Genomic DNA, 20,012 nt, shown 5'->3' with positions numbered 1-20,012 from the left:
TTATTCGCTAAAAATGCACTTACGATACGTCTATGTGTTCGCACATCGCTACCTTAGATGCTCCTGACATTTGTTTCCACAGGAGACTCAGTTTCGGCAGACAAAAGGCGCGTAAAATGTGGAGGGATGCTTTGATCGATGCGTCAATGGTGGCCGCCCGAAGCAAAAAGATCGAAGATGCGCGCACTGTTACGCAAAACGCGGGAGCGCTTGCCGCGCCGCAGGGGGCCGCGACGCGGTAGCCAATCAGACGCATTCTCATAGCAGCTAGCATACTGAAGGACGCTTTATTATACGATAGATCGATCTCGATAAGTACTAGATGAGGGGAGGCACCTAATTGGACACAGCACGATCGCACACAGAGTATGATTTGTTGGACTTAGTAATTTACCAGATAAATCTTCGAAGCGGTTGGTTGTGCTGTAATCAATCGGGAGCCTTCCCGCGATAAGTACTAAGCACTAGAACTTTTTATGCAGTCGCACCCCTTTCTAGTTACGCGTTTCTCTTACAATTGTCATGTTTATTCAATCAATGGCTGACAGTTCGATATGGTTCCGCGATGACACAGATTTATCGCGCAATACTCCTTGACATTCACGCACATATACGACATTCAGATCGGGATCATCACGTCGTCCTTTTGACGTCGAGGAAAACATCGCCTTCGATCTGTCAATGGTAAGACAACCGTATATATAATTGCGTCTGTATCGATGGAGAACCGCTCCGACCGTCAAGCTTGACGCGGGTTTGAACGTTCAAATGAGAAAAATTAGTCGCGTCCTTCCATCGTTCATCGGCTCGAGGAGCAGACGAGGCTCGCGCATGTAATATCCACGAGCGTGCAGCCGCGATCGAGCGTTTAATCAGACGAACGCATCGTCAGATGCACGGAAGGTGCGAGAACGATAGCCCCAACGATAGGCAATAAAAATCGCGCGTATCCACGAGCGATTTACGACTATCTCGCGGCCAGCATCAAGAATTCTTACACCTAAATAATTTAATCCGTCCGGCTGCGCGTTGTCTACGAATCCAGGTGTGCTCGGATGTAATGTAATAATCGCGTGATCGCGCTCAGTAAGATTCCATCACCGGCTTTAATCGCATAATCGATAGAGCGCTCGTCGCTTTGAAAAATATATATCCCCGCCTCGGAGAATCCGCGGGCACGCTCGCGCGATCCGTAATTTTCCTGCAATTTTCACTCGCAATCTAAATCGCAAAGTGCTCGCGCTAGGGCGAGAAGCGTCGCAACAGCCGCGAAGGTCGACGAAACTGATCGCCTCTCTCGTTCAATATCCGCGTTCGTATTTTTCACAGAGCCCATAGAACGCGTATACGCGCGAACGTAGTCGGACGAACAAAAAGACAGCGGCACAATCGACGTTACGTGACTGTATTTTCCGGTAATAAATTATACGATTTCCCCAGGCAGATATCTTCCACATCGATCTAGACGATCTTACCGGAGGAAGGCGAGTTGAACGCGCGCGGCGTTTAATTTGTCTATTCGTCGGGTCGTGAAGATATCTGGGTACCCTCCAACCAACTGAATCGCTCCAGCGAGTCGACCAACAAACGCTAAGGTACACGGGGAGAATGTTATGGTAAGGATTACTGCAGAATCTTGTAAGCGAGGACAATTTGACATTCTGCATTAATTTACTATCCTCTTACTTTTCATATGTGCTTTTCTAGGAACTGAAATGTGCTCCTAAAAAATTCACTATGTTTCTACTCAAGTTTACTGTATTCCTTAGCAAGAGATAGACTTCACTGACGGTGTATTTTCCTGCACTACTACACTGAGAAAAAATATCCAAAAGAAGTGAGTAATACTTATTCTATTTTATACTAATAATATATCTATTTGTACTAATTTATAAGATATTTTGCAAATAAGAAAATACACATTTCCTTAAGACCCTAGCTTTTCATGAAAATAACTTCTTATTCTATATTTAAATAAAAAAATGTATATATTTATAAATAAATATATCCCCAACCAAATAAATATATATTTCTTTACTTTTCAGATATTTTTAATAGCAAGAGATAGACTTCACTGACGGTGAAGAGATAGACTTCACTTCATCTTCCTGCACTGCTATACTGAGAAAAATATCTAAGAAGTAAGTAATATACTCACAATGTTATATGAACAACATATTTACTTGTACTAATATATAAAATATTTTGCAAATAAGAAAATATTTTTTTAAAACTCTAACTTTCATAAAAGTAACTTATTCTATATTTAAATAAGAGAATTTATAGATTTATAAGTAAATATGTTATTTGTACCAAATAAATATTTTTTACTTTTCAGATATTTTTAATAGAAACGTAACAAAAAATTTATATAATTAAGAAAAATTTATATGTACAAAAATTACAGCATTCTTCCTGTGCACCCTCAAAAAAAGGCATAGTGATGACACCTATAAAGATGGTAACTATACGAGTTTTGTATATAGAATTAATACATATAGTTTAATAAATGATTTTGTAATTATTGCAACTAAAACTTCCGTTGCAATAACTACAAAAATAATCGTTTAAAAATTAGATATACATTACTATTCTACGTACAAAACTTGTATAGTTATCGTCTACATAGCTGCCACCACCACGTTCTTCTCTGAGAGAGAATTCGCAGATCTTGGCAGAAAAGCAGAAAGGCAGAAACCAATCACAGAACTCACGCTGGTGGTCAGTTGGATGGGTAATCGACAATTTCTGCTTTTCTACCAGCGCGAGTTCTGATTGGCTTCTACCTCTCTGTTTTTCTACCAAGGTGTGAATTCTCTGAGTTTGAGAGAAACGTCGAGACGAAAAAGAGAGAATGGCCGCGGACTTTCTTCTCGACGCGGGCTCGTTAAGATTCGCGAATGCCCCGGCCAAATCTTGTTTCGCTTCCGCAACGAGAAAGCGGCCACCACCCCCTCGAACTCACCCATCCTCCCACCGCTCGCGGCACGTACTTACATTAAGTTCGACCGGTAATGCATCTCGATGCGGCTGCACGCGCTACACCCCCAGACCATCGAATACCGGTTGCCCCGAAAGTTAGCGAGTAGTTTCAGCGTCGACGGAGACGAGAGGAGGAGTAGACGACCGCTCGGTATTGCTAGGAGGCGGCGGCGCGCGCGAGCAAGCGAGCACGGTGCCGACAAGAGGCAGCAAACAATTTCGCACCCACTCACCGTCGTCAGCCTAGCACAGTGGAAGGGAAACTATCTCGGCCGATCTTAGGGGAACCTGTTTCGCCAAAATGTTCAAGACGATGATCGTGCGCGCGCGCGCGCGCTGCCGCGTCTATCAGTCGACGAGCGAAAGACAGCGATAAGCGACGTGCGAAGGAGCCCCGTGTTTACCCGCTCTGTGTGTGAGTCCGCATAAATTCATTAGTATTATACGTGTACATCGGCGCCTCTTGGCGACAAGTCGCTGCTACCCTCCGTGGTAGGCATGATATTGGCTGCGATACGCTGACGGCCAATGATGTTCCGCCACGCGAGTTCTCGAGTCGAAATTTTAGTCCTACTTGGAACCTTCCAACATTTATGAAGGATCAATATATGTGTTCCATGTATACATATGGGAGCTAAAGTCCCACTTAGCGTCTGTAAGTGGCAAAGAACGTACAAAATTTATAGGTTTTAAAGGTCTCCCGGTAAAGCTAATAAGTTAAATAGAATCAACAGAGATTGATATAGGTTTCAAAATATAAAAATAGTTCACCCTTTTGTCATTAATTTTTATTTTATTTAACTCTTATTTATTTTATTTTTTATTTTATTTAACTCTTTCACTACCAACGGTGTTCAAAATACCAAAGAAACGGTTTATTCAGTTTGAATTTATTCAGTTGAATAAGGTTATTATTAATGGAAAACACATTGTGTTCCATTAGTAGGGTTAAATAAAATACTAAAGTCGAAAGTAGAGTCAACATTTCGACTCGTATTATTTTTTTTCGAATTTAATTAGTGCGGAAAAACACGCGGCAATCAGCGTGGAATCGATAATAAAAAGTATACAGAGAAAAATAAGCAAGCACAAGAAAGTGAGCGCTTAATTCTTAGGAGTATGTACCGAGAGTGCCACGAGTCTCCAACTTTCTTTCGGAAGTGTTTCTGTCTTTAACTCTAGAATACATAAAGGGTCTTTGAAAGGTCGCGAAACCTTGAGCCTATTACTCGATGATGCACCGCTCCAACTCGTCAAAATTATTTCCCCGTTATTTGAGTATCCTTTGAGTATCCTTCAAACTTCCGTCAGAAAACACGTGCGTTCTAAAGTTAGCAAATTGCACATGGTTATCGACGAACGTGTTCCAATATCCCTTGACCGAAGTTCATCTACCTTCCTCCTATCATTTCTCCGATGATATAGACGGACTACGGTAATCAAGTCCGGTAATCGCCGCAATTACGCGTGACGTCGCGGCTCGACAGCCGTCCAGCTCGCGCCGGCAAAAATGTGGGTTAACATTATCCCGTCCATGAGCGATTTTGACATACGCGAGAGAAAGCAGCTCGACCTCTCTCTCTCTCTCTACCACATCCTTTAAGCCCCCGAACCGTGCGTACCAGCGCGTACTCAGCGCGCAAACACGCGAGCGAGCGTTTGACGCGCGAAGAACTCTCGCGAACGCGCGACTCGAGAGAATACAAATTCGAGCTGCCCTTTATCGATCTCCCGGCGCAGCGTCTAAAGGCGGACCGACACCGAAATTGCACCTCGCAAGCTCCAAGATTCATTGTTGCATCCTCCGGAAGAAAGAAAACAGGAGAAAAGCGAGGACACCCATCCGATTAAATTTCTTGGCGTTATAAATCTGAATATCGCGAGAATCTACAGCATCATAAATAAGACATTTCCAATAGATTCACTGTGCCTCTCGAAGTATATCGCCGCGAAGTAGGAAAATCTACTTCAAACTCGCCCGAAAAGCCGTCGTCGAGATTAAGGTCGCAAGTCGCGAGACACCTTGTGTACATACGTACACATAATCTATGCAACACCCTCATTCCGTACAGAGAGTGTTGTCGCAGTACTACGCTTGTAGTACAGTAAATTTGCACAAAGTCGTCTGTTGAGGTAAATTGTGTGAAAAAGCGGTGCAGTGTATAGCGGGCCTTACAGCTGCGGATACGTGCTCGCATGTCCGTCCACAACGTGCCAGAACGTGCTAGAACGGAATCTCGTGTTAAGCACGAAGTCGCAAAGTTGAAGACCCAAGCGAGAGGAAGTACGAAGCCGGCACGCGCGCAACGTTGAAACAAAGGCTCGCGAGGCAAGACACACCCCTGGTTGAAATGTTCCCGCGATGATATCACCGCAATTGCCGACTGGACCGAAAAACAGCGAGGAAAGTTCAGAGTTTCCAAATTAACCCCGCAGCAGCGAAATGAGAAAATTGAACGCGCGCAAAGCGAGAAATATCCATCAAATAACATACTTAACAGACACATACGTAACAAGAGATACGTCATGCCTCTGTTAGTTCACAACTTTTTACAACCCCAAATTTTGCCAGATTTTAAAGTCTTAATTTTTACTCCTGTCCCGTAACTCCTCAAACAAATCCGATCCTTTAAACGCAACGTCCTCTCTCCTTCATCGTCAACAGTTCCACGAGGGTCTGTTTCCGCCGCTTCGCGCCCCGAAATACACGGAGCCAAGCAACCGGCCGAATTTGCTCCCGAAGAGAAGCATCCTATGATCCGCTCGCGCGGTCGTTCGATCCGTCTCGCGCTCGGCCGAGGACAGAGTGCGGGACGAACGAAGGTCGTTACCGGCGCGGAAAGAACCCCGATCCATCACGCCGCTACACGAACGACGGAAATCGATCGATCTCGAGACGGAAGTCGCGGCACGAAGGCCGAGGAAACCGAGGTGGATCCAATCGTTACGACACCGCGTCCCTCGCCGCTGGCACGCTAGACCCCGGGGGGGGGGTCGATATTTTCGCAAGTTCAAAGGACGCGCACATACTAAAATGGCCCGACGTTAAGATTGTATACGCTCATTAAGTTACGTCTCGCGTAACACGAGCTGTTGGCCTACTTCTCCGTACACAGCGATAGAAATTAATTAAAACTGATAAATTTCGTTTAATTACGAAGCACGCCTGGCAATATAATGCGCGCACGATTCTCTTTATTGGAAAAATCGTAGAGCAAACTGAAGCGCAGCACAGTTACTTGCGCTACGCTGCACTTTAACGCTCGTCTCGTCGTAATTAATAAGCGTCGAGTTGAAAACTTTGCGGAAAGGGATGCAACGTGCCGCGTTGCGTCACCGCGAGGTGTCAAGGATCGCGTCACGAAGCAGCGCCGATCGGCAAAGCGCAGCAGATCTCCCTGAGTTGGTTGATGTATCCGCGATTAGCTTTCCTTCCGGAAGAGGGGCATGCCTCGTCGCATTCGATCCCGCGAGCGGAGCAAGAGCGCAATCGCAAAGCGCGCGCTAAACTTGTGCGCGTGGTAAATGCAAAAGTTCGCCGAGGACGAGAGCAACTGACGAGGATTTGCAGACGGGTAATAGCGGGTCGGCGAGCGGTCGTAAATACACGTCTCGTTGCTAATTAGCGCCGGGTTCGACTACTCGCGGTAAATTATATCGTAGACGACGTGGCGCGGGGGATAATAACTGTGCCGGTCGGGGAACAACACGGCGACTTCGTGTCGAAAAACTAACGAGCCGACGCACGTTCCGGCAAGCGCTTCTTCCTGTTTTCGCGGGATTAATTAGCGAGATCATCGTATTCGATTGTATTCGCATGAAAAGAAGCGACGCTCAGCGCGCCACTCACGGCACAAAAATCAGACGCGAAGAAGTGGTTCTCGTCGCTTTTCGCGGCGAGCGCGTTGCTGCAAACTCAAGTTGCACAATGCGTGCGTCATGTAAATGAGTATACGTGACTTTAAATACGCGCGTTTATCGAGATGCATACTAACCGGCAAGGTAGTCTTAACACGCAACCTAATTAGGTTACCAGTATTTTATAATGGTATCAGTACTTTATTACAATATTCGCATATATAATTCCAAACTTTTCCAAACGAGCACGAGAAGGCCTGTTAAAGAGCTGATCGCTGGACGTAAGAAGTGCGAATAATTTAAATTATGGGAGAATATATTAATATATTAATGTTTAAAAGTGTTAATGCACGCGCCAAACATTAAGATGAATCACAGAGAAAAAATCTTTGGTATTTGTAATTATAATTACATAGAGAATTTATTGGTATAAGTTACATATGATAAAAAGCAATTTTTTATTAAAATGTATTATAATTTTAGTTGAATCAACCATTTTTTCCTCTCAATAATCAAAAATGCATAATCTAATCCAGATAATAAGAGATAATTAGGAGTTAACAAACATTAGTATTAACAATTGGCATTCAGAGTCGGTTTTCTAGTCAATTTACGACGATGCTCGTTAGTAACTGAGAACGATAAAACCAACTAAAAAGTTTCTATCTAATTTCTAACTAAACCTGCCCGGAACAGTTACTGTCTAATAAATCCCAGCAAGTAAAAACTAGCTAGTTTCTAACTAGTGTTCCTTGAAAATTTGCCCACTCGGATCACCATATACACGAAACACCAATATTTTCACAATAATTTAGATTACTCGCACTTACATTCAGCGACCGGCTATTACAGGCCTTCTCTTTCTCTTGCTTGAGTCGTATACACCTCGAAGTTTGCTATAACATAGTTGTTTCAAAACAATGTTCTTCCCTCTGGTCAAATTTCACCTACAACATACGTTCCACACGGCCATAGTACGGTTTGATAAACGCTTGAGCACGTTTCTCCGGAGAACTTGGCGTACACGTTCGAAGATCCCAGACTCTCTTCTCTCTTTACTACCTCGACAACAGTTTGAACCTATTCCGTACACCATTCCAATTCTCGCAGCGCGCGACCACTCAGGAATTCATTGACCCTTCTTTCTCTGCCATGCTCTCCCGTGCCCATGCGAAATAAGCTTCGGACACCGCGAGTACAATATTCCTCGCGCGCGATAATCGACACTCCTCGCGAATTCTCGCCGCCATGTTTTCCCGTTATTACTCACAGCACGCGGCATTCGCATGCGAACGAATCGCTAATTTCTCGCGGGGCGAGTTGGCGAGACATTGAAGTCCTCGTTCACGCTAATTACGCGCGGCACGAAAACGCAGGCGGAATCTGCGTGGCCGATGGCTCTCGCGATGATACTCCGGCGATCTGTCTTCCGCGCAATCGATGTCGCATCGATGATTGGCATCGAATATAAAACCGTTCACGAGACTTGCTTCGCGCTTTGTCTTCTAAAAGATTGCCCGCGATTTTCCGCGTCCCCATACGCTTTTCCAGCAGCGCTCTAGATAGCTTAATGGAGAGTACGCCGCCGATAGAAATCTTAATGATAATCGCGTATGCAAAAAGAGTATACAGACGAGCGCGAGTGCCGTGCGGGGAAGAGCACAGAGAACTAGGGAGGAATGTGAAAAATAGAGAAAGAGGGACAGGGCGCATTAAGGCAGAGAAAGAGAGGGGACGAGAGAGAGAGAGAGAGAGAGAGAGCGTATTACTGACAGCCTTATCAAGAACTGCGGCGCGCACGAATATTACATTCGTCGAGGAACGCGAAGCACGCTAATCCTGGCGAGGCGCAGCGCAGGGGTATCCTTCCCTTGCGTAGCCACACGGGCGAAATGATTTCCCGGATTTTTCCGGGCTACATTAACTTCGGCGATCCCGTGGGAGCGCCGACGGAGGAAATTAAAATATTTACGGCGCGCGTCAGAGGACCGTCAGTTCGCCACAATAAGGATTTGAAAATGAAACGATTCGCGGAACGAACTAAACTGGTTACGCGTGAGAGTCTGCCTTATACGAGCTGCATATTTAAGATGGACCGTGCGTTATATCTCCAGTCTTCAAACTTTGATTTTTTAAACTCTGCGCTCTGTGAACTAGGCTGTTCGCGCGAAGATGCAAATCTCACAACGCATCGTTCAAATCGATAATAACTACCACATTAAAACAGACTGACATCGCCAATATGGGTTGATCGTAGCAAATAATTTATTCTATTGCTCCATCTATATATAATATAGCAAGAAAAAGCTCTGTATTATTTTTAATACATTTTATATATTTTTAATATAAAACTTGATACGAAGCAGCGAAAGAAATTATTCGCAACGATCAATCTGCATCGACTGTCATTGGTCTGTCAAAATGTTTCACTTAGTCGGAAATCTACACGAAGAAAATATTGTAGTAGAAATTACAACAAAACTTTTTGCAATATTGGACCACACCGAAATTATGGTCGAAATTATTATACACTGAAAAAAAATACGATTCATTTGTGGGATATAAAGTTTATTTCTGTGAAATATAAACTTTTATCTCACACAAATAAATGTCCAAGTATTCTTTTCTCAGTGTACATTTGTTTAAAAATGTCAAGCACGTTTCGCTTTTTACTACAAAATTATTGTAATTATGCTTGAGTACTTTTTATATCACATATCCGATAGATATGTCGAATTTACTATTTCCATAGTAATTTACAATACAATGTTAGTACACAGTCCAGCTTCACAAAAAACATTGTAAAACAAAATATAATATTAACGTAATTTTTACTATTATACGATGTTTTCTCCGATCTTAATGATCATTTAACTTGAACAATGACTATTATTATTCACACTGGAGCTGCGTTTCGAAATTCACTGTCAGTACTGAAAATCTATAGTTCATGTTACGCATACTATAGAATTTCAGCACTGGCAGTGAATTTCGGGACGCAGCCTGGCTTTTCACAGAAATAGATCCGAAAAAGTTAATCGCAAAACGAACAGGCTATTCGACTATCGCGATTCTATGCACATGTGATTTCGGAAATTTCTGCGTTATGAGCGCAGGATGAAATTCCAGCCGGTTAGTCGGTCGGGGCGCAACGGTGTTTTAGAACGGTGCTGTCCCGAACGGGCTTTACAGGGATGGCAAGTTTCTCACCTCCCCGTTAACTTCATTGTCCGTATAATGCATACAGCGCGCCGGCGCTCGGCACGCAGGCGCGTCGAGAAATTAATTATTAGATCCCCCTGGGAAATAATTGTGGAGTTTTGAGCGTTGATTTCGCGGCGGCGGCGGCGGCGGCGGCGCGAGCGTATCGAAATCGCGATTATTTATCTGCCGTAATTTATGACGGTTATCGCTTACGATGCCGAGCTACCCGCAATTTACCGCCGACAATCACTGCCTCCTTTGCATTTCCATCGCAATTTGGTTGATATTAAAGGACTTTTTTTCATATTTTATATGCATATAGCACACATGATACGCGCGAGCGCGAGCGTAATGTTTGCTCGCGAGATTTCATTCCGCGAAAGTCAACGAAATTTGATTACACAACACGCGACAGTAATGCCGGTGAACATTATTGCGGACGACAATATATTTTATCGCCGCATTTATCTTAATTAAATTTTTTACACTGATTCCAATCTCGAAGATTATGCTTAGGGAACTCGTAATGCTGGACAAATTTAGGGAAACACATTTAATTAAATCCTATTGTTCCCCAAATATTAATACACCGCCTCAATTATTAAATCGCAATCCGAAGAATAGCCTTCGCACGTGATATTATGTAAAAGTAGCGATCAAAGTACGTATATGATACGCAACAGAATGTGAGAAAATGTACGCGCAGAAAAAGAATTAACTGAAATATAGTTGCGGCAACTAAGACGTATGTGTGTGTTGTTGAAATAGAGACAGTTGATATCATTGTTACCGAAACTAAACTTTTAGCTAATTGAATTTTGGTACTGCAACAAAAGATATTTGCTGTACTAGACAGAAAGTTTCCATTATATTTTACTTGTCTCTTAAACTGCGTTTTATAATCGTCGAAAACGTAAGACATAACTGACTCTTCGGATTACAAAGCCAAACCGAGGTTTTTCCGTTAGTTTTCTATCCAATTTTAATTTTCTAATTTATCTATCTAATTTTTCGTATTTACGCGTTTGTATGATTCTTTTATTGCTCATTTGGAAGAATCGAGTGTCACGATCGATTAAAACACTGCAAACGCGATCACGCAAACAACACGTAACTTTTTGTCTTTGTCCTCTCTATTTTTCTTTCTTTTTTTATCTTGTCTGTTGTAACAACGACGAAATTAATGTTGCTACTGTGGATTAAAATAAAGGAATAATTATCGTAGTTATATGTAAAATAATGGTGAACTATTTTGTTCAACTCCATAAGTTCTACGTGCACATATGAGCATTGATACGCGTTGCGTCAGATATTCAGTATACATTTTCAACATCTCATACCGATTTTTATATATAAGAACGGACACTGCGCAACACTGTGCGTCCTCTTGATTAGAAACAGCCTGTGTTTGTAAATTTCTACGGTTCCCTCAGATCGGAATCGGACGTTGTTTACCAGCGTAGTCCGGGGAATAAGCTTAAGGAAATTGTGGAAAGGTTTGCCCAACAAAAGAGAGAGAAAGAGAGAGAGAGAGAGAGAGAGAGAGAGAGAGAGAGAGAGAGAGACGGGAAAACTCGCATGAAAGCGAAGAGGAGCGGCAAGACGAGCGGTACGCAACAAGAGGATGTTCCAAACATAACTGGAAGACGAGAGGAAGGAGTCGGGAGAAAGTGAAATAAACACGTCGACTAGGAGCTACAGCAGCAATCCTTGTTGTTTCCGACTCGACTCAAGTCGACGGCACATCACCGCCGGCCGGAAACGCTGCACCAGCTGCAAAAGGAAACAACGCAGTTGTTTTCCACCCCGATGACGAGCGCTCGCTGGTAGAATTAAGCGCAACTGCGGCGTTTCGACGACGTCGCGTCACAGCGACGTCGAGTTGACCGAAAGACGCGAACACTCTCGCAAAGACTCCCTGTCGCAATATCGCAACAGTTTCCACGATCGTCTCTCGTCTGCCCTCCCGCCTGCGGAAAGTTCCAAACTAAACTCCATCGAATCGACGAGCCGAATCCACGGGATGCGAGATACGGAAGGCAAGCGAAGGCACGGGCGCGAACTCGAGGACACTCGAGTCGGCTTGATCGCTTCGCGACGAAACTCGGCGCGATTTCGCTCAAAGTGCTTTAAAATCGGCCCGTCGGCCTCGCGAGGTGTTAACTCGCGAGCGGTAACGCAAGTAACGGAGCCGCGGGGATTGGCCAGCCCGTTTGCCGATGTAGATTTAGCCCGGAGAATGTGCTTAATGTGGTATCACTCCGGCACGTACCGCACATCCGAGAGGGAACAGGTTACAGGGGTGGCCCGCTCGGCCGCGCACACATCGGATACGACGTTCCGCTCTGTGACAACGTAACGTATTACTATTTACATAATAGAGAAAGAGAATGAAAACGAACGAGGAGGGTGGAAGCGAGGCGCAGGGGTGCTCACAGTGTGCCCGCCTTACCTAACTAACTCGAGTCTACGACACACTGGAGGAGAGAGAGACCTGAGGAGATATAAAACACCGTCCCGCCGCCGCCATCTCGGTCTCTCGTCTCGCGTTCTCCGGGGAATGTTTCGCTCGAGTAAAGTCCGTAAAAAAGAAACGCAAAGGCCGTCGAGCCTATTACGAAGGAACGAACTTCCGCACTTCGTGATGTATGCGGAAGGAGGAAGAGGGAGTTCGGGGAGTTCACGTCGCCGAAGAGAGTCGAGTGTCCTTCGACGAGGACCGCAGGATCGTTCGAATTCGCGCGAGGATACCAGGCATTCTTGAGTGACCGGGCATGATCAAAGATCGCGCATGCGCTAATATCGCGTGTAATAAACGAAGCTCCCGTATTTACAACGCACGAATTATGCGTGACGACAGCTTCGGGTAATATTAAACGTCAGAGATAATCGCGACCAGCTGCTCCCGACGAGAACAGCAATAATAATTAATATTATAACAGTCAACACACATGAAATCGTTTTGAACTTTGTTACGATGCATCGCGACACCGCGCGCGCTTTAAAGAGGTCGTCAGTTAATTGTATACATTTAATAAAACGCGTAAATACGGCGTAATTAAACAATTTATTTGCATATCGTCGGAAACGAGCTAAACGTATACGCATGGAATGGAAGAAACCGCGGGACCGCGGCGTAGAGTCCATTGTTCCGAAAACAGCGCCGATTATTGATTGTTTTCCGCTCCGCGATGTGGTTTACGTCGAGGCGAGCATCCGTCGCGATTACGCGCCGCGGAGCAACGACTTGCCGCGAAGGTATGTCACGCGTACGTCGTTTTGTACAAACGCAATTCACCCAAGATATACACATTTCAAACTGAGAGAAAACAAATATCTGGAAGATTATAAAAGAGAAATATTGATTCGGTGGACTTTAGTATATTTGCTTTTGCATCGCAATTCTTTTGTTTATAGAATAAACAACTGCTTTTGCGAAAAAATCTGAGATTTTAAGAAAATGTAGATCTTATTCAAGAAATATAGTACGCGGAAAAAAAAGTTTAGTTGAATTTACAGACATATTTGCTTATACACGGAAAAAAAGGATTGGTTGAATTAACCAAATATCTGATCGAATATGAACGATCCAGAAATTCCGATTGAAGTAACCCGAATTCTGTTTAAATCAACAAAAAATCTTGTTAACTTCAACAGAATTCCGGTTACTTCAATCGGAATTTCTGGATCGTTCATATTCGACTAGATATTTGGTTAATGTAACCAATCCTTTTTTTCCGTATATAAGTAAATATGTGTGTTATCACCCACCAAATATATTTTATTTTTTTAGATATTTTCTCTCTCGGTGTGTGATAATAATCGGTGTTAGAATTTTTGTTTTGCACGTTCCCGCACAATTGCAATGTAAATCGTAATGCATACGAGTGCATTCTTCTCAAGTTCGAGCGAGGAGATTTGCTCGACGGAGTGTCGAATCATTTTTCAACATATCGCTAAATTAATAGACAATATAGAGGAGTGATCTCTTTTTCTCTAACGCTCCTCTCCCCCTCCCTCGTGAGAAAGAGGACAATCCCAGCTTTCGAGTGCAATTTATCCCAGGTCGCTACGACTTTTCTATCTAGAATTATCGACGAGCGGCGAATCGTTTGATCGGGACTCAGGCCCGACAACAATGTTACGCAGCGTTTTAGGCCGGGCGCGCCTCATCCTCGCGGCGAGGTATGAAGTCGGAGGTGTGAATGCACTACGATGCACCAGGATGCGTGCCCTTGCACTCCGCCTATAGAGAAAACTGCAGGCGCTTTAAACGCCCATATCTCGAAGAGAAATCGACGTAGAAAAGTGATCCAAACGCCATTCTCCTCGGCGCTGCACGCGCTACGCGTTCATACCCTTTTCGCACCCTATCGCTTCTTTCATGACGCACATTCACGCGCGCGTGCGATTACGACACGTGATATACGCAATATATCTATCGTCGCGCATGGATATGTGAGAATTTAACCCTCTAGCTACGGCGAAGCTGGCCGTGGCGCTGTACGGATTTCTCTACCGCGATGTGCATGTAAACGAAAATTCACACAACTTTTAAAACCATACGGAGAAAAATAATTTTGCTCTTTTAGCAAAATCGTCGTTGCTACTGCATATTCGTAGTGACATCAAAAAAATTTAGTTGACGTAACAAATTTCACAAATTATTCGTTATCAAGTAGTTTCGTTGCCAAGGTAGAAAAAATTTTTTTAGTGTTTTTGTCTTAAGAATTACGTTAATTTGCTATTGATGCAAAATAATGTATCCTTAGCAAATTTATTCGCTATCGGAGCAAAACTGTAACTGCTTATATAAATCTATCATGGTTCTTAAAGCAAAATAATTTGTAGATTTAGCAAATTATATCCAGCAAATAGTGATTAATACTCTTAATAAATCTTTTTTCTGTCCACGTAATAACGAAAAGATTTTGCTAGACCAACAGCTGGGCTAGAACATTTGCTGGGCCAGCAAATTATTTTTCTCCGTGCACGAAAACCACGAAAACAAGTAAGATAATGACTTGGAAATTACTAACCCAGACAGCATAAGATCTCCTGAAGACGTTCTAAGGATGTCCTGAGGACGAAGAAATGTCCTCAGGACTTCCTCAGAATGTACTTTGGATGTCCCCAGGACATCTGTGGTGTTAGGGAAGAAATGATTTGGTGGAAAGCTACTTTAGTGGCTTTGTCCTATAGAATGAATTATAGGGAAGCCACTTTAGTGGCGTACACATAGTAGCTGGAGGGTTAAAATATTTATAAACGCGAATGTGAAGGATCTTTTCTCTGTCGAGTAGAAGAAAAAATAAGAGCAGATAAAAAAACGAAAACTTCCGGCGCAATGAGACATGAAATTAACACATCGTCGCGGTCAGTCGACCATCCCGACGGCGGAAGAACGAAACGAACGGAATGTACGCGTTTCACGATAACACGCTAATTTTCTCTCGCCCATACGAAAGGCGGCTGTTATCATTCCCGTCGCAAATTGCGCGATACGGCACGAGCACAGTTGCAACGTCGAGAGACAGCGGACGGATTACTCAGAATCGGCGATCTGGCTTTCTCCGTCGAATTGTCCACTCGATAAACCAAGTGAGCCGCGCGAGGTTGCCCAGCAGGATGGTACCTAATGCAATCACCATAATGGCCACGCCAGAGCCATCCTAGAGCTCTGTACCATTGGCGCAGCAGCATCCCAGACATTCCTGTATCACTGTGCGATATAGATGAAGAGAGCGCGCGCAAGAGAAACAGAGAGAGAGAGAGAGAGAGAGAGAGAGAGAGAGGGGGAGGGAAAGAGGAAGAGATCCTATATTCTCGAGGTTTCACTGTTACCGTACTAACAGGCTTTTAAACAAGGACGTCCGTGTAACATCCTTTACCGGCGGTATCATGAATATCGACATTGATACCATCATAACTCGCAACCGCGTGTTCTTATTCGCGCAAAAGCAGCGAGACCCGAGTTGTGAATTTCACTGGCGCGCGCGGACCCATAGTAATCTAAAACAGCTTTAGAACCTGCTTCTCCGACGGAAGTGAGAAAATATCAGCGATTACGCATTCGTGAATGACAGAAAATTTGGACCACCGAGGCTGCTATTTCAGAAGTTTCGTTTCAGCTATACACGCGACACGAACTCATTCGTCGTTTCATATTAAGTCGTCTTAACTATCGAGCTTGTTCTGTTTATCCTAGAATCTCGGTTCAAATCCTTAAACTTTTTATTCAAAACTTGCTCTCGCCGTATGCGTATCCCGACACTCGCGGAATTAATTCGTCTCCGCAAGAGACCCGCGCATAGTGCAATACACAAGCGAATGCGGGAAACACTTGGAACATTTCTCAACAGCGATCTGCGCAATTTGATGTTATTATCTCGCGTTACGCCGCACCGACAACGTTCCCCGTCGAGCATTACACCCTAAAGGTGGTCGAGTTATCTTTTATACGGATACAATAACCCGTGTTCTCGCGGCACATTTAGCGCTAAACGTTGCCGTTTGATTCTCATTTCGTGTCTGTATTAAACGCGCCCGTAGCGTCGGACGAATAAAACGCAGAACCAGACAGTCGCATTTGGCGCAGAATTCGCGGTACGTACATACAGCTCTCTTTTGCGTTCCACCGTGCAAACGTGGTGTGCGTGTTTATACGTGTGTGTGGGTTTTGTGCCACGCACGGGAGCCCGGGACCCATGAAAACGCCAAGCAACGTGTTTAATGTAGCGATAATAGCGTAATCGGATTCATCGCGTCGATGTTACGACGACATGCGACACCGCGACCATCGAGAGTAGCGGCAGTATTAGCTCGCATTTTGTGACACCGAAAACCAATTGTTCGCGATGCTTTTGTCGCTCGACGAAACTGCGCAAGGCAGACGCGAGAACGATTATGACGCGCTACAATTGTAACGTTGCTTTTTATCGCCAACCAAAATGATGTACACCAACGCGGTCGTCATAAACGGTTACGTTAAAATGCAACGAGAGTGCGCCGAATAGTTATGTAACAAAAACCGATGCGCAAAGCCGCCACGCAGCCAGCGAAAAAACCGCTTACTAAATTACCTAGGTTATTTGGGGCATTTTTCAATCAAGTGACAAAAGGATTTCGCGCGCACGCGCCTGCAAATTATTCAGTTTCCAATTACTCAAAGATACTAAACTGAAAAATTATCGTTAATCCAGAGATTACGCATTCCCGAGTCCAAATTTAGCTTCTATTAATATGCCAAAATAATTTCATATTTGATTACCTCAATATTCTATCCGTATATTGAATATTTAATTGTAATTTCCACCAGCGATATATAATATATTTATAATATATAATATATTAGCGATATGTAATATATTTAATTTTAGAGAGTATCTAAGAGAGTGAGAGATAGGCAAATATTAAATAATCTAATAAATATTAATGGTAGAAGTGAATAGAAGATGGAATAGATTTGTATTTCCGTAATCTTTTTTTTCTTAGCGCTAGAAGTTTAACGTTCTTAAGAAAATTGACAAGAAAATAGACAAAATTCAGTTCTTTTCCGAATATACTGCTATCCAATACAGTGTATTTTGCGCGAAATATAAAATTGTTATCTATCTATCGCGCGGGACCAATAGCGACTTAGTTCCCGCGACCGAACTCCCCATTTATCCCGTTCCGTCGCGGTAACGACAATTTTATTACATTTTTTACGATGTCCTTTTCCCCTTCGACACGGACGTATCCAGTCCACGAATGCGCGTGGTCCTGTCAATTATTCTCTCACATAACGGAAACGCGAGAGAGGGATTGAGTGCGCATGCACCTCGACGTTTATCTCCTTTTGTTGCTCGCGCTTCAATTTTACGTGGGAAAAAAAATATCGACGGATCATTAAACAGGATTAAAATACGTCAGGATTCGAGGTCACGCGTTGAGAAGGAACGATTGAAGCTTTATAGATTTCATGTAACGATCAGGAACTCGCTGGATATCATTACACGCCGCTCGAATTTCGAGCGAGATATCCTGAAGCGCCGGCAATATAATAAATATGATAAACTTTTTTTTCTCCATAGACGTGTAAGTGAACTGACGGTTTTATCGTGACGATTTTATGACATCTTATTTTTGACGACTGACCCAACAGTAATGTATTTCTGATCTATATCGTGACACAAATATCGTACCACGGATAGCAAACATGAAATAGTAAATGGATGAAACGCTAAATTGTCTTCGATCGTCCCGTTCTAATTCTGTCTTTCTCTCTTTTTAGTCGCGACAATGAAATCTGATTAAACTTTACTAAAAATCAGGATATGAGAAAGAAAGAGGGCTCTGATTTTTTAATAACATAGTTTTATTTCCCAATTATCACGTTGGCACAAATGTAACAAACTATGCAAGTTCATGAAGTCGTAAAATATACACAGAAATAATGATTTATTGAATCAAATAAATATTTCTTTGGAATAGTCCAAACAAATTATTTGGTTGACACAACAAAAATATTTCTTTGGAACTAAGCTGCAAATCAATATTTTTGTTGCGTCAAACAAAGTTTTGATCAACTAAAAAATTCGTTTCAACTATTCCAAAGAAGTGTTTATTCGATTCAACCGAATCGTTCTCTCTGTATATAAGGCAGACTGGAATAAGTTGGCGAAATCGATTATTTCTACTATTCTTTAACATATTTCAAAATTAAGCAAAGTGATTTTTAACATGTTTAAAAATTTTGCTTGTAACTTTGTAACTTACTAGAAAATATTGGAAATAATTGATTTTGCCAACTAGCCCCGGTCTTCCCAACGCTGCTATGATCATAATTTTGCATACAAAAGAGAACGACTTGGAATTCTGGCAGAAACAAATGAAAGAGTCAAATATCGCAAAGAGCTTATCGTGATTAATTGAGCTAAATTGTGACTTAAAATTAAATAAATTTATAATTTTATTTTAAGAAAAAAATTATCTTACGTTGTTTTGCCTCTTTTCCACGATATATTATCTTATATTATTTCGTTTTACTTTGTATTATTTCGCATTTTATATTATTGTGGTGGGAAAGATCGAATAATGGCAGCATTTGTGAAAATATAACTACCAGTTTTTATTTTTATATCGCTTTTAAAAAGCGCGCCTTGAACGAATGGCATCAGTTTGATACATTGGCGTCTACCAATATAACTAACCAGAAAGCTTGCTTTTTGTTCTAGATCAGACTTTGTTTTTTGACAAAACATAAATATACGCGTATACACGATATTTCATTTTTTCCCTTTCGACGTTGTTGAAAGCGCGCGGTGATTTTTTTTACGCACGATTTTTTTTACACACAATCTCCGCACGACTCACAATTACACTATCGAAGTACTGCAGTCTGTCGCGTACTCTCCGTTCAATCGTCAAACGTCTTGCGGAGCGTTATAGCGATCGCGTGTACAGGGCAGTAAAGTGAATTAAAGTGAGCGAAGCGCGACCGATGTGAGACAACGACGACGTATCAACGTGCAACGGTGACTGAACAATTTGAACGATGACAAAGCGTCGTGTTACGTGATGCATGCAGCGCGCAAACCAGATCGCACCGATTGCCGATGACAAAGGTCAGTGTGCGAGATTATTCGAGAAGTATTTAGGGATTAATGGCGGGCGCGTTTCTAGTGCCTAGTGATACATAATACCGATCCCATAATCGGGACGTCGTTCTCGTGCGGACGTTCGGCAAATAAAACTCTATCGTGGCGGCTCTCTCGACGCGATATCGGCGCTGCAAAACGTGCACCACGGTAGCGGCGATATTTTTCTAAAAGCTCCGCTGTGGAAACCGGCCACCACGCGGACGTAGCAGGGCGACGCAAATATCAGTCCATTACCGGCTACGCGGTTAACGACCGTTTTATTACAATTTTTACGACGTACTTCTTCCCGCGCAGTCCAGAACACCGGCCCTCCTTTCTCCCCAC

General features: G+C 43.1%; 1 protein-coding gene across 1 annotated transcript in view; it reads left to right on the top strand.

The window, feature by feature from the left end:
- Positions 1-1,406: 1,406 nt before the first annotated feature.
- The window catches only part of LOC116843127 (serine/threonine-protein kinase meng-po), a 46,695-nt gene continuing 28,089 nt past the window's right edge, over positions 1,407-20,012 (top strand). Inside the window, exons 1-3 of the mRNA XM_032813232.1 lie at positions 1,407-1,616; positions 1,708-1,837; positions 2,046-2,141. The gene's annotated coding sequence lies outside the window, so the exon portion shown is untranslated. The remainder of the gene's footprint in view (positions 1,617-1,707; positions 1,838-2,045; positions 2,142-20,012) is intronic.

Source organism: Odontomachus brunneus, unplaced genomic scaffold, assembly GCF_010583005.1.
Source record: "Odontomachus brunneus isolate Ranch 3 - 2012 unplaced genomic scaffold, Obru_v1 Obru_scaffold_030, whole genome shotgun sequence".
Taxonomy (NCBI): Eukaryota; Metazoa; Arthropoda; class Insecta; order Hymenoptera; family Formicidae; genus Odontomachus; species Odontomachus brunneus.
Note: the sequence above shows the minus strand (reverse complement) of the source record. Positions and strands in the feature narration are given on the sequence as shown.